Below are 16,267 nucleotides of genomic sequence, written 5' to 3'. Positions count from 1 at the left end.
GTTGACCCAGCGGTCAACATTCTCCCCTTCCGCGTTCATGTCGTCCCCGACATGACCTGATTGTCGATGGCGATGTGGTCTTTGCTGTCGTTTTGTTGTTGTAAAGAAAGTATAGATTGTAGCCTTTGCAGTAGCTTGTCTTGTTCGTTCAATCCGATGTACATAGTCTTCACATGATTCAAGAAAATCATAATTGATGAAGAACTTTATGTCTTTCACATCCACGCTCCGAGCTGCAGCATCTGTTTCTGTCATTATAGGTCTACTGCCATATCTAAATTCAAAAAGAACCCAATGTCGTTTAACTTGACTCTTATCATCATGGATAGAGAAAGCTCCATCCATCACTTGCTCCAGCAAATCTGTCGATTCGGAGTATTGGTGATTCTCAGAAACAACTTCTACAATCTGTAGGATTGAGTGATTGGCTTTCTGATCTTGTGAGCCAATGACAACTTTGTAAGGATTTTGTAGAAATTGTATGGCTAAACCCGTAACTTCTTTAGGCAAAGTTGCACTCCCATGCAAAGTCTTTCTGTCAGGCCGAATCCAGGACTTAATTATTCTAATCCCCACAAACTAAATGTCTTTCTCATGTTGGCTTATCGTCTATAGGTATGCACGTCGATGTGCATTCCTACAGAATGATTCACTAAACATGCTCATTGAAACAGCCATACTTTGCAAGAGGGTGCCTCCTCTTGAAAGTCCTCATACCTACTTTTGAGAGGTGCTGAGCGGTGTTCGAAAAACATCGAGATTTAGTGTATTTTTAATCGGCTAAGGTTGCAAAATCCCAGCTAAGTTTTGAGCTTGCCTCTACAAGAGTGTCAAGAGATCAACTTTCAACTTTGCCCTTATTTCCTTTGGTTAGGAAAAATGTTTTTTTTAAGCCCTAAGGTGGTCCTCTTGACTCTCTTGTAGGTATCTTGTAGGTATGCACATCGACGTGCATCGACGTGCATACCTATAAGAGGATCAAGAGGAGCACCTTAGGGCTTTAAAAAACCATTTTTCCTAACCAAAGGAAATAAGGGCAAAGTTGAAAGTTGATCGATTTTTAGGTCAAAATTTGAAGCTTTTGTCGGTATTTACAATAAATATTGTAAAATTTGACCCCAAGCAAGGCATGGTGTTCTGCCATGGCAACGTTGGCAACAACACTGTAGCCCAGGTACATGGGGAGGAAGGGACGATGACAATCTATATTCACTAAAGCGCTGTAAAAATACCCACCATTGTCAAAAATATAGACCAACAAATCTTTAAGTTAATCGCTACTATGATTTTAAAAAAAGGGGGGGGTGTAGGTATGCACGTCGACGTGCGGTCCTTGCGCTCCCTGCCTCCTTGCCCTCTAGGCATACACAACGACGCTGCCTCTCTCCTGTGCCGATCTAAAGAAATCAGAGAGAAAGAGACTATTGTCTCTCTTCACTGATGCAGAGATAGCGGGCGAGAGAGCCAAGAGCCTTGATCATGCATTGATGAGAGAGAGAGTGTCCAGTGCCCAGGCACATGTGGCCAGAAGAGAGAGGGTGCGGAGAGAGCGTAGTGGTACATACGCAAGACTGTACGTAGAAATCTGACTGCACGCAAAGCAACGGCTTCCTTCTCTCTCCCATTTTAGCTGCAAAGCATGATAATCCCACTCTTCTCTCTTGCACTCACGCTCACATACTCACACATACACACGAAACGTTGTCCAAGTCAGGCCTCCACTAAAACACACACACACACACACACAGGCACCTCCATCCACCATGGCCACCCCCATCTATGACACCTTAATTGAAAAGGATGAGGCCACTCGTGACAGAGAGCGAAAGAGACTCTCTCCAAAAAAAAAAAAACCTAAAAAATTGATGCCGTGCTTCTAAAATTAGTGCACTATAAATTGATGCTATGCTTCTAAAATTAGTGCACTAAAAATTTGATGCTGTGCCTCTAAAATTAGTGCACTAAAACTTTCTTTATAACTATAGACTTCAGAGGTATCTCCAAAGATTCTTCCTTTTCTTTTCTTTTTTAAATTGAGTCTACCTTAAAAGAAATATAATCGGCATATTTTAGCTTAGGCACCAATTGGCAACGTGTGCACCGCTGGCAATGCCCACCACGCAGACCTGGCAGCACTTGTAGCACAAAATATAGAAGAAGAAGAAAGTGGTACCACGCGGCAACCTGAATTGCTTTCTCCATTATACTATGTATTAGATGTGTTGTTTATGTAAGCTAATTTTTCTATTTCCTTGTAATCTAAGACATAGATTACATGTACACTCAAAACCACATACTTTGCTCGGATTTGGGCTTGCTCGGAAAAGATTGCTCGGGGTATGGTAAGACTCATTATCATGGACCTTCATATTGTCTTCCATTATCTTTCCAATCTACAAACATTCAACAATAAGTAAGCAATGATCGTCAAACTTTGATGGACTAAAAATTTGGTGGAAGGATTCTCACCTTGTCCACGTTGATGCGAGTCCAATGCTTATTCACTTGGACAACTTCCAAAGCATCATTGGTCATTCTCACTATAATGCCAAATCTTACAATAGCGTCATCTACACACTATAAGGGAGTCCACACCCCAAGCTTGCACATCCAATGATCATAGTGAAATCGTATGTACAAAGAGGTGTGGGCTTTTAAATAGCACCTCCTAATAACTGATGCTCTAGCCTTACAACAATACATATCCCCATTGTGCATGCCCTCCACAAAACCCCATTTTCTTCTAAAAACGTCCCTAAATATTCATAATCCACATCTTTCCATACAAGCATTGTGGTTGTATCCACAAATGCAAACTCTTTAAAGATATGCACAAAACAGTGAATAGGCAAACACCAACTCGAGCTCACAAACCTTGAAGCTTTAGAATAGCTCAAGGAGTTTTGGACATCTATTACCATCTTTTGCTTGAAAGATGCTATCGACCATAAATCTGGTTGTGGCAACTCCATACTTAATAAGAAAGATACTTTGATGGGTTCAAGCTTCCCATAACCTTGTGTAGAAGTAGGTACAATATAGGAGTGAGAATAGTAGAAAAATTTTATTTGAACCAATTTGGTTGGGCAAAGGTGTGCGAAAATTGTTGCTCCAATATCTACATGTATAGCATTGAATGTGTTGGAGAGGCTATAAAGTGGCTGCTCCTCCACCAATGTAGATGAAAATATGACTGCAAAATCATGCCAAATCATAATTATGAATCCATAAAAACATTCCACTGTGACTTCACACCCAGGTTTGTATTCTCAAAACATGTACTTACAATGTCCTGGGAATCGAACTAGTTGTTGCAATTGCATGCTTGACATTGAGAAAACATGTTGCACAATGGCTATGATCCCCTTGTCCTTGCGATTCTTGAAGCCAAGGAACTTTCCTTTTCAATGATGATCCAAGTTTGCACGGTTTCGAACACAATGAGGGCCAATACCAGATGGCTGCATGTATACCCAAGCACCTTTGGTGAACTCTTGTGGCACCCACTCACCATTTATATCTTTTTGTGTTGTGGCATGCAAGTGTTGTGACCTCATCCTTTGGCCGCCTTTAAGGAGTAGAGCTTGTCATGGGTGAATAAACGAAATTAGGTGGAGAAGGAGGACCCTGCTTGTTGTTGCAAGTGGAGAAAGGGAATGATTTTGAAATCGGTGTGTCATAGGGGGTGGTAGTCGCAAAGAGGAAAGGAGTGTGGTGACAATGGAGATAGCAAAAGGTGGATGATCTTTGCTTGGTGTGGGAATAGGAGGTGGGAGGGGAGGAGAAAGGAGCTTCTTTGTTGCTACAGTGGAGATGGTAGTAGAGAGATAGTGTTGGAGTAGAAGATGAGTGTAAGGGTTGCAAGCAAGGAGGGTTTCGAAAAGAGGTTCTAGAGAGAGAAAATCACTTTTTAAGTATAGAATAGTTTTGAGAGAGCTTTAGAGAGTAGAAAATGATGTTTTCAAAGTTTTTGAAAAATTTTGAATTTTAAGGTATTTTGGTATATGTTTTGACTTTTGGAAGTCAAAAAATATTTTTTTGATCATAAAATAGGTTTACGAGGGTTTTAAGAAGATGAGATTTTCAAAATTTTATAAAAATTTCAATTTTTTAGGGTTTTTTCAAAACCGGATCAAAATAGAGGAAAACTTGGAGGTTTTGGTTGCTTCCTCCACCTTCTCACTAGGTAAGAGGCCATTAAGAAGTGTAAGACTACTTTATCCCTTTACTTTTTTTAGAGCATAGAGTGTGTCCACCACCCTCTTCTCATTAACTGGCCTCTAATTAATCTTAATCCCAAAGGACCTCTAGAGGGCTCATATTTTTCTTAATGTATTGAGTATAGCAAGGAAGGGTATTAACCCCAAAAGTGTGTACTACACAATAGAGGTAGGGTAATTTACTATCATATGATTAAATGCATGAAAGAAAGGCAAATAACATATCCACCAAATAGATCACATGTCTTTGGAGATTGTATGTGTAGGTGATTAATGTCCAAAAGGTAACATGCATGTGTTGCATGAGTGCTTGACCAATATTAAACAATAAAACTCCAATCCAAATGGTCTCCCTGAAGCAATCAGGGAGTACTATGGATTAAGATTAAGATGTGTGCGTGTGTGTGTGTGTGTATGTGCGTGTACACACACACACACACACATATATATATATATATATATATATATATATATATATATATATATATATATATATATAATTTTGTATTGCCATGCCAAAACGCGAGAGGGGTGGTGTAAGCAAAATTGGAGGGACCCTCTCATGTTGTGGCGTGACAAAGCACACACAAAAGTAGACGGATCAGGAAAGATGGACATAACAAAAAGGATCATAGATTCAAACAAAAAGCTCATAATTTCATATTGTTTTAGAAGAAAGTTATAAACTTCTTACTTGTCTTCCTATTCCTCTTAGTATTTAATCTTTTGTGGCTTGATGGGGGTTTCTTCTCCTGTGGCTTTGCACACATTGTTGCTACAATGGCTACTTTTTGAGATTGTTTTAACTCCTTTGTGAGCTTTGCCACCATTGCTTTAACTTTCGAGAGCTTCCACTCTGCCTCTTCTAACTCGACATGTAACTTCTTGGATAGCTTGGCCTTCCATTTTTTCTGCTCAATCTTTTTGTCTTGCACACAAATCACTCAAAGGCCAAGTTTGTGTAGCCAGGGTGTTGATATTGTGTCGGTGATTAAAAAGTTCAGCTGTAATGATTAACCATACACGTGCTACAAGTTTAGTTAGAGGTTGCATTGAACCTTGTATGGCATTAAATGCACCTTACTCTATGTAATCAGGAAGGTGGCCATCACGTCACCATGGGCTTTTTAAGAAGCCTATAAATATGAATCGCCAGTTTACCCATCATCGTTTTTGTGATTACAACGTGCTCTCTATCACATATTTACGGGCCTTTTCAGAAGCCTATAAATATGAACCGCCTATTTACCCATCATTGTTTTTGTGACTATGAGTGCTCTCTATCTATAGCCAGAGAACACCTAGTCATTACCTTCATGTTTTTCAGCCAAAGTTCTTTTTGTGAGTACAAAATGGACCCTTATCAAATTGAGATTGAAGAGGAGCTGCCTTGCTCTCAGGAGACACCCAACAACATGCTATTTTAATTTCTTTAACGTATTGTACATCACCGCAAGGTTGAAATCAAGCCAATGTTTAACCTAGAGTTCTCATACTTCCTTGCAAATTTCGAGCACACCTACTAGCAACAAATGGCTAGCAGGAAGTTGAGTAGAAGGGAATCAATTTTGTGCATATGAAGGAGATAAATTCTAATCCTTCAAAGAAACATATTTTCTCCACAAGTTCCTTGAAGCTTCCATTGCAACCTAAAAAGAAGGAAAAAAACAACCAAAGTATGCACAAGAATGACATGAAATGTTCTGTGCATGACCGTAAATGTCGAACGATCGTATAAGGTTTCATATGAAGGTATCATGAAAGTCTAAGCAGTTTCAATGGCCTTAGATAAAGTTCTCGAATACTGAGGCTTAACCTTAGTTTTGTATTCCGAAGCTAAGCCTCAGATAAAACCATGTATTCATTTGGAAATCGTCTAGTCCATCTAGATTGAGAATGGTCTCGTAATACATGGAGATGTACTGCATAACTATAAGATTGTTATCAAGCTCGTGTCCCAAACATTCCAATTCTAATCTTTTTCTTCTTTGAATAAATTATTTTTTCACAGACGCATTAGGTAAAGGATCAAAGTATATGAAATATCGGATGCCATAATTGCATGGATGAATATGAAGACTATCCTTGACATTGTTGCTTGGATTCATTGAGCCAAGCCGAGAATTGGACAAGTCAATGAAGAGAATTGGACAAGTCAATGAAGACATCCAAAAATTCCTTTGAATAGCAACAAATAAGATTAAATTTACTAAAAAAATGATTAGGTCTTCCCAATCTTGAAAAATTAAAAATTCTTTCAAAACATCTGGAGTGCATAAGTGAAGGGTGAGTTTAGAAAATGAAAAGACCATGGAGGTGGAAAGTCAAAAGAACTTTTGTGTGCATATAAATAGAGATGGTCGAATCCACCTTATTCATTTGTGTTTTTCCTTTTAATTTTCTTTCCTCTAGCATTTTCAAGCCATTAGAGCCAATAAGAAAGCCTTTATTTTTTTTTAGAGCCATTAAGTATAACTTTTCATAGAATGTGTGACCGATTTTGAAAAAAGACAAATTAGGTGAAATTTGAAGAAGATTTAGTGCTTGGAGCAAACGAAGGAAAAGGGTGAGGTGGCAAATTAGGTGGAACTTGAAGAAGATTCAGTGCTTGGAGTAAACAAAGGGAAAGGGAGAGGTTGAGGTGGCAAGCGAGAAAGGCGCGGAAGGATACACGATGGGATGATTGACAGGTGGTTGTCTCGGTCTGTGGCAAAACTTCTCTCACCGACTTTTATGTCTTCATACGCTCGTCTCTCTCTCTCTCTCTCTCTCTCTCTCTCTCTCTCTCTCTTGCAGACGAAGAGCACCAGCAAAGCGAGCTCACAAAAGGTGATCTCTGTAGAGGGGTGAGGAGGTAGGGGGACACATGTGTGGAGGAGAGAGGGAGGCGCATAAAGAGAGGGGGGTAGGTACTAAATGGCACGGCCATGGGAGGGTGGGATCTACGGTGAGGGATTGTGGGCTAAATTTAAAAAAGTAATCTAGGGTACCCACATTTCGAAAGTAATCTAGGGTACCCCATTTTGCACACGTGGGATTTGAGCATGTGACCTCACCCTTGCGGCACATGTCCTAACGACTTCATCTTGTGTGCGCTTCTGAAGCATGCAAGCCCTAATTTACTTAAAACATGTGTGCAAGGCGGCAACATGGAGAGTAATCTAGGGTACCTAGATTACTTTCGGCATCACAGCCAAGATCTACGATCCGCAATCGCCTCACTGTAGATCCCACCCTCCCATGCCCGTGTCACTTAGTCTCAAGGACAAAGGATTATCGCGGAAGGTTGGGGGAACATAGGGCCCTCTGCTGAGGTGGATTTTTGGAGGGGGTGGAGACACAAATTTTCTAAGGGAATCCTAAACTTTATGGATTTCGTTTTTAAAGAGCGAATATGTCCGACACATTTTGAGAATTTGATAGTCCTTGGGATGAAATTTTATAATCACACAACTATAACATCATTTTATGCTTAAAGATAGTATGTAAAGGTGACAGGCGGAAGACACGTGGAGGAGCTGAGGCAAGAAACGATGGGTTTATGTAATTCATTGCATTGACTACAACGATGTGAGTTTGCGCAACTGGCTTAGAGCGGAGACCTTGCTAGCAAGCGAAACATCATGAGCTCGATCGTCGATCGTCGATCACATATGAAGTAGATAAATTCTAATCCTTCAAAGAAACACACTTTCTCCACAAGTTCCTTGAAGCTTCAATTGCATATGCGCAAGAACGACATCAAATGTTCCGTGCATGACCGTAAATGTTAAACGATCGTATAAGGTTTCATATGAAGGTATCATGAAAGACTAAACAGATTCAATGGACTTAGATAAGGTCCTCGAATACTGAGGCTTAACCTTAGTTTTGTATTTCGAAGCTAAGCCTCGGATAAAACCCTGTATTCATTAGAAATCGTCTAGTCCATCTAGATTGAGAATGGTCTCGTAATACATGGGAGATGTATTGTGTAACTATAAGTGTCGTTGAACTCGTGTCCCAGACATTCCAATTCTAATATTTCTCGTCTTTGAATAAATTATTTTTTCAAGGACGCATTAGGTAAAGGATCAAAGTATATGGAATATCGGATGCCATAATTGCATGGATGAATATAAAGACTATCCTTGGCATTGTTGCTTGGATTCAGTGAGTCAAGCCGAGAATTGGATAAGTCGATGGAGACATCCAAAATCTCTTTGAAAGCAACAAATAAAATAAATTTTTCTAAAAATTTGATTAAGTCTCCCCAATCTCAAAAAATTAAAAATCTGATTAAGTCTCCCAATCTCAAAAAATTTGTGTGCGTATAAATAGAGATGATCGAATCCACCTTACACATATGTGTTTTTCTTCTTAATTTTCTTTCCTCTAGCATTTTCAAACCTTTAGAGCTAGTAGAAAAGCCTTTTATTTTTTTTAGCGCCATTAAGTAAACCTTTTCATACAATGTGTGGTCGGTTTTGAAAAAAAGGCAAATTAGGTGGAATTTGAAGACGATTCAATGCTTGGAGCAAACGAAGGAAAGGGTGAGGTGGCAAATTAGGTGGAATTTGAAGAAATTTCAGTGCTTGGAGTAAACGAAAGGAAAGGGTGAGGTTGAGGTGGCAAGCGAAAAAGGCGCGGAAGGATACACGATGGGATGATTGAGAGGTGGGTTGTCTCGCTCTCTGGTAAAAGTTCTCTCATCGACTTCTATGTCTTTATACGCTCGACGCAGAGTCTCTCTCTCTCTCTCTCTCTCTCTCTCTCTCTCTCTCTCTCTCTCTCGTCTGCAGACAAAGAGCACCAACAAGGCGAGCTCACACAAGGTGGTCTCTGCAGAGGGATGAGGAGGTAGGAGGGCACATGCGTGGAGGAGAGAGGGAGGCGCATAAAGAGGGACGAAGAGGGGGGGGGTGTAGGTACTCAGTGACACGGCCATGGGACGGTGGGATCTACAGTGGGGGGGATTGTGGGCTAAATTACAAAAAGTAATTTAGAGTACCCACATTTCGAAAGTAATCTAGAGTACCCCATTTTGGACCCGTAGGATTTGAGCATGTGACCTCACCCTTGTGAGGCACATGTCCTAACCACTTCATCTTGTGTGCGCTTTTGAAGCATGCAGGCCCTAATCTACTTGAAACGTGTGTGCAAGGCGGCGACATTAAAAGCAATCTAAGGTACCTAGATTACTTTCGACGCCACCGCCAAGATCTATGGTCCACAATCGCCTCACCATAGATACCACCCTCCCATGTCCGTGTCACTTAGTCCCGTTGGGAGGGGGGGGGGGGGGGCTCACAGAGGATTATGCGGAGGATTGGGGGAATGTAGGGCCCTCTGCTGAGGTGGATTTTTGTAGGGGATGGGGACACAGAATATTCCAAGGGAATCCTAAACTTTATGGATTTCTTTTTTAGAGAGCGATGTCTTCACGATTTTGGGAAGATTTTTTTAAGCGGAATCTCAACGGATCCTCCTGGTTGTTATAAAAAGGGCAAGGTAAAAAAGGGACGAGCCATAGGTGGCAGCTAGAGGGGCAGAAGACACATAGAGGAGCTGAGGCAAGAAACGATAGTTTTTGGCCTTCAGAAGGCCATAGGAGAGTGGGTGAAGAATTAGTGTACTTTTTGTATTGTTGATTAAGAATCACGGATTGGTGACACATGTCAAATGAGCTTGTTTTATAATATATATGGGTTTTTTCATCATTTCAACTTGGTCCCTTCTTTTAATGCTCAATTGACTTCTTTGTTTAATAAAAGTTATATTTTATTTTTATAATGTAAATGGGTCTTTCCATCATTGTAATTTGGTCCCTTTATTTAATGCTCACTTGATTTTTTTTGCTTTTTAAATCTTTGTTTAATTTATAAGTTTTATAAAGATTATATTTTTATTTTATAATATAAGTGTCTCTTTTCATCATTGTAATTTGGTCCCTTTATTTAATGCTCATTTGACTTTTTTTTAACCTTTGTTTAGTTTATAAATGGGTCTCTTCATTTAAAGATCTAATTACTTTCTTGTCAATTTTTTGATTTTAACCATACTTTTTTCTTGTAAATTTATTTTCTTTACAGACAATTTTTAACTAAAAATTTATAAATTGTCCTTAAATGAAAGAATTTTTTTACCACTAAGATTTTTTTTTCAACTTTTGCTTTTGATATGCAAATGTCTTCTTATTACTTTAGTGCATGTATTATTATTAGGGATTAGCTTTTAAAAAAGTCACAACTAAGGATTTTTTTTCAACTTTTTTGTTGGATGTTCTCCATGTGACATTTGAACGTTTTTGAATTTTAATGTGTGCATATGGGAATGTCCCTCACTCTCTCACTTCGTTGGAGTCGAGGTATCTCTCTCTCTCTCTCTCTCTCTCTCTCTCTCTCTCTCTTCTGTAAGCCATCGTAAATCTTTGCCTTGTTTTTATGTAATTTATTGCATCGACTACAACGACGTGAGCTCTCGGAACTGGCTCAGAGCGAAGACCTTGCTGGCAAGCAAAACGTCATGAGCTCGATCGCCTATCGTTTGTGTCTGCCCAATTCTCTCGTTCAAGACTTAATGCTTGACACAATGGAATCTCTTGGAGATTCCACCTAATAGTGATGGTATAGAGCCAGGTCAGTAGTAAGTAATAGTGTTGTGTGAGAGCGAATATGTACAGAGTAAGGTATTTTGAGTTGTTTTATTCGAAGAAATGATCATGTCGCCAAATCATCATTGTTCGGAGTCCTACGTGGTTGCTTCACCACGATTTTTATTCCGAGATGGCAATTTCTCTGGCTAGGCTGGAAATAGAAGCGGCTCTCCTTACTGGAAGGAGCTCTCTCTCTCTCTCTCTCTCTCTCTCTCTCTCTCTCATGTGCAATGGAACAAGTTGTCTAATGCCATTGATGCACAGAGCACAAACCAATATCTATAGCAAAGAATGGGACAAAACGTGCTTTCCAACCATGGCATCAGTCGCCTGCAGAAAAGCGGCAAAAAATTGATAATAATGACCGGACAACGCCATGTTGGATGAGAGGCTGTGCAGCAATTTTGAAAAGACTAGAAGAGCATACCCATGCCTGGATTTTTCTTCAACCAGTTGACGCTGTCAAGCTAAATTTACCTGGTTACCACCAAATCATCACAAACCCCATGGATTTGGATACCGTAAAGCAAAAACTTGAGAGAAACGAGTACACATCTCCGCAGCAATATGCTAAAGATGTACGACTGACATTTGCAAATGCCAAGTATAATCCAAAGGATCAGGATCCTCATTTTATAGCACATCTTATGTCCAGCATGTTTGAGACACATTGGAAGACTTTCAATTCCGAGCTTAAGCAGCTTCAGCGTCCGAGTGAATGGGGCAATCATGACGAGGAGGACCACATTACCAAGAGGAGCGTATTCTCACCGACCACATCTTTAACCACAATGAGAGGCATTTCCAAGCTTAAGAGGCTCAAGCCACCCAGTGAATGAGACAATTGCAAGGAGGACCACACTACCCAGAAGGATGTGCTCTCTCCAGCCACATCTTTGGCTGCAATGAGAGGCAACAACCAATCTTAAACCCCCGCCATCAGAAGGGCTACTGATCTGGGCTCTAAAAAATATCCCCACGTACCAGTAAAGAATTAGAATCCAATGAGCAGAGCACCAGATATTCGACTGATGAACCTTGCGGTGGAAAAAGCTTCAATCATCTCACCTTCAACAGGTCAAACAAACGCAAACAGGCAACGACACCCGGACAGAATACAAAACAAAAGACCTAAAAACAACAAAGACAATGATTCAAATGAATCATCTTCAACAGGTCCGATTATCGGCGCCTACCAGTAAAAGGTGCCAACCCAGTGAGCAGGGCACCAGATATTCCACCAGTAAACCTTGCAGCGGACAGAGATTCAATTATGTCAGCTTCAACAGGTCAACAGAGGGCAAAAAAGCAACACCCAGACAGAAGACCTAAAAACAATGAAGACAGTAATTCAAATGAATCATCTTCAAGTGATTCAACTGAATCATCTTCAAGTGATTCAACTGAATCATCTTCAACAGGTCTGAGTATCACAGAAGAGCAGGCAATACGTAGTTCCGCAGACCTGCAAGAACTAGACAAAATCCCCTTGAAAATGCCAGCTATACTTTGCTGCCTGCAAAACATTTTGGCGCAACACTGATCTTGATTTTAAAACTCCTGATGGTTATACTTACTGATTAAGATACGAAGCAGATAAGGATCAAAGGCTGAGACAGGGACGGACAAAGACAGAGAGACAATTATGGTAAGCACAAGAGAGAGAGAGAATTAGGTGGTGTTGTAGAAGGGAAAGATACTCACCATGCCTTGAAACCATGAGACACTAATGAGTGTTGGAAAACTTATGGAATTAGAATTACATCCCACTCATGAGAGAGAGAGAGAAATGAAATGAAATGATATATTAACGTCTACAAGAGGCCAAAATGACCTATGAGACCAACTGATTACAATGATGAGTCTAGTACCAAGTCTGGGTACAAACAAGAAAACTACAAACAAAGAACTGATAGGAGTGCTACCGACTCCTATGGGTGGCTGGTAGGCTGAGCAATGGTATCACCATAAAGGTACAAAGTGGGGATAAGTGTCACCATGATACAATATAGCAGTAGCATGAAGCCTATCCCGATCGACATTCTGGGTATCGTGCTAGAATCCTATGGATCCTCTGCCGCAATCTCCGCCGGTGCTGCGTGGCTCCCCTCCTCAGTCGCGGTCGTCTCGATCTCCCTAACTCTGTAGCTCGATCAATGAGAGTACCGCTGATGTGTGTATGGGTGGGAACCGAGCTCTCTGGTGGTGGTGTCCCCTCTGACTCTGTGGTACTCAGACTGAAGAAATCTGAGATGCGTCTCTGGGACTGTCTCTGTCTTTGCCCATTCAATAGAGCGTCTCTATGTCTCTGAATCTCAAGTAGGAATAATCCAAGACATCTTTGATCCTGATATCTCATGACTCTGTCTAACGAGTCAAAACCATCTCTGAATAGACAATGAAAGCGTCCCCGTATCTCATAGTAGACTGTGTAGCGACATATATAGTGAAACTCTGTCTCTGGCTCTGCATGGCATAACTGACATATCCTACTGTCTGCTGGTATGCCTCTGAATCTACCTGTCTCAATCCCAAGCTGGTGTGAAGATGTGCGAATCTGGCCAATAGCACATCGTAACCTATGAGATAGATGTGTGTCCATGTAACTGGGCCGTGTGACAAATCCGTCTGTCGTGAGTTGAAGAAGATGTTCTCTATAGAAAACCCTCTTCGTACCCAACTCCCGTGATGGTTCTATCCATGTCCTCTTGCTATCAAGCTGGATAAGATCCTGCCGAATGAGTCTAGTAGTCTCCATCCGTGCAAGAGCCAAGGATGGTGCATCAAGAGAATACTGGAAAGGGGGCAGCCTGTCCATGCCTCTGAAACCACGTGCTTATCTGTGCATACCAACATGATGTATCTCCCTGTAATGCCAGCTGTCTGGATGACTCGAGAGCAAGCCTGGCATACCTGTCCCTGGTGGTGTCCCATAAGCTGTGTACAAATGATACTGATCTGGTGAGTGCCTCAACCTCCATAGGTGGGGCAGCCAGCTCCGCTCGTATGATGTCATGTGGGATTGAGGCCTTGGCTCTAATCAGCCTAGAAATCATAGATATCAGGGGTCTCTCCATATTAGTCCATCCAGCACTGTCAATAGACGGTCCCCAAACCTGAACCGCGTAGTGCATAACTGAAGCGACCAAAGTATCGAAAAGCCAGAGCTTTGTTCGAGGTTCCTGGAACTGAACCTGCGAACAAATCCTCTCTAAACCACCTAGGGCTGCATAGGCACGAGTCAATCTAGTGTCTGCTGCCACTTTCAGTGTGAACCTCGGTCCACTAAAGACCACCCCAAGATATGTGTATGCATCAGTGTACTCCATACTGTCCTGTCCATATGTGAAAGTAGGTGCTGATCTCCTAACCCACTGTGGCGTGGTATTAAATACCATGACCTTGGTTTTACCAAGGTTGACAGACAATCCACTATCCTCTGCAAAACTATGCAATGCGTCCAAATGTCTCTGCATACCCTCTGGCGATTCTGATATCAACACGATATCGTCAGCATACAATAAAAGAGGGATCCATGTCCCTGCATGCTGAGCACCTCTATCTCCTCCTCTGTCAATATAATCAGAGACCCCATCAACATACATACCAAATAAAGTAGAGGACAGTGGGCATCCCTGTTTCACTCCGATGGTGGAGTGAACTAGGTCGGATATCCCCTCTGATGTGCGTACATGACCCATCACTGAACTGTACAATGCCATGATCCCCCACATCAGCTCTGTGGGTACCCCCAATTCCATAAGCCGGTGCATCAATCTGGCCCTCGGCACTGTGTCAAACGCTTTGCGAAAATCCACAAAGCTGCAGTATATCCGTCTACCATGTGCTCGACCCTCCTCAATGATAGCTCTGAGTGTAAAGACATGATCTAGTGTGGAGAAACCCCTTCTGAAACCAGCCTGCCCAGGTGCTCGTATGCCCATAATCTCTGCCCAACTGCTCAGCCTATGCTCGAGGATGGATGCATATAACCGTGCCAATGTGTGTCCTACCATGATAGTACGGTAATTCCCCGGCACTGTGGGGTCACCTGTCTTGAAGATAGGTACAATAGTAGATAATCTCCAAGACTCAGGGAGACCCTCACACATGACACGGTTGAATAGCCGTGCAAGCATCTCTGCCAACAAATCCCCAGCATGTATAATGTGCTCTGCTACCAAACCCTCATGATCCTGTGCCCGTCTGGTCTTCATCCTGTCAATGGCCTCCTTTACCATCTCAGTGGTAAAGAAGGTGCTCGTAGCCGGACATGGCTGTGGTGGGTCTGGTAATGGTGGTTGTCCAGGTACAGTGTATAAAGATGTTGCATACTGCCCCCATATCTCTGTAGAAGTAATCACTGGTGGGGGAGACTTCTCATGGAATAGACGCCAAGCCTCTCCTGAATCTCTACTAAGGAAGAGCTGATATAAATCTTGCTCCATCTGGACCAAGAAAGCTCGCTTCTTCCGCCGCACTAGTCGTCGTGTAGCAATGCGAGACTGTCTATAGGTGATCACTCCCAATGTAAGGTCCCGCTGTATCTGAGCTCTCCTCTGTCTACACTCCTCATCATACCAATTGTTCTGAGGCATGTGTCCAGAAAGACGTCTCTGCCCCGGCTGAGTGTGTGGATATGCCTCTGTCGCTGCCCCATGTAATGTCACTGTCAGCATAGATGTGATCTCCTCCACTGTGTATACTGGCTCTGATGTGCATAAAAGCCTACGTATCTCCTCTACATAGACTGAATCAGTCTCTGGTGTAAAAGTATAGCGTGTATGTCCACCACCCCGTGAGGCCTGAGATGTATTGTACTCAAAGGAGACTGATAATGTTAAAAGTGCATGATCTACTGCTATCCCAACTGGCCTAGGTCCCACTGAAATCCTGAATGTGAGAGATAAAGCTCGGATATGTCAGAACATAGTCTACAGTGCTGGACCCATGTCTATGTGGAAAACAAGTAAAACCTGTAGACAATGGGAAAGTCGTTAAGCCATTCAGTATGGCTAAACTGTGAGTAGTCGTCATCTCTCTCAGGTATCTCCCATACTCTGTATGCTCTCTGTCGTGTGAGCATCTCTCAAGTCCCAACTCCTCTGGCTCAAGCTCTCTAAGCATCTCCTCTGATGTGTCATAGAAGACTGTCTGTGAGCTGCCTGTACGGGCATTGAAATCCCCCAGGAGTATGATGTCTCCATCTCTGGAGAACTCCCAGATATCATCATCAAGTGCAGAGTAAGGAGACTGTTCTATGGGTGAAGCATATACTGAAGTGCTGGGAGGAAAATAGCATATGGCGATGTACAAGAAACGTCCAGTCTCTGCCCTCAGCCTCACCCACAAGTATCTGGCCTGATAGAGAGAGAGAGAGAGAGAGAGAGAGAGAGAGAAAGAAAGAAAGAAA

General features: G+C 41.9%; 1 pseudogene; it reads left to right on the top strand.

Moving 5' to 3' along the window:
- Positions 1-7,976: 7,976 nt before the first annotated feature.
- LOC147450058 (uncharacterized) lies at positions 7,977-12,397 on the top strand (annotated as a pseudogene).
- The last annotated feature ends 3,870 nt before the right edge of the window (positions 12,398-16,267 follow it).

This window comes from Adiantum capillus-veneris, chromosome 9, assembly GCF_014529385.1.
Source record: "Adiantum capillus-veneris isolate H3 chromosome 9, ASM1452938v2, whole genome shotgun sequence".
In the NCBI taxonomy this organism is placed as follows: domain Eukaryota; kingdom Viridiplantae; phylum Streptophyta; class Polypodiopsida; order Polypodiales; family Pteridaceae; genus Adiantum; species Adiantum capillus-veneris.
Note: the sequence above shows the minus strand (reverse complement) of the source record. Positions and strands in the feature narration are given on the sequence as shown.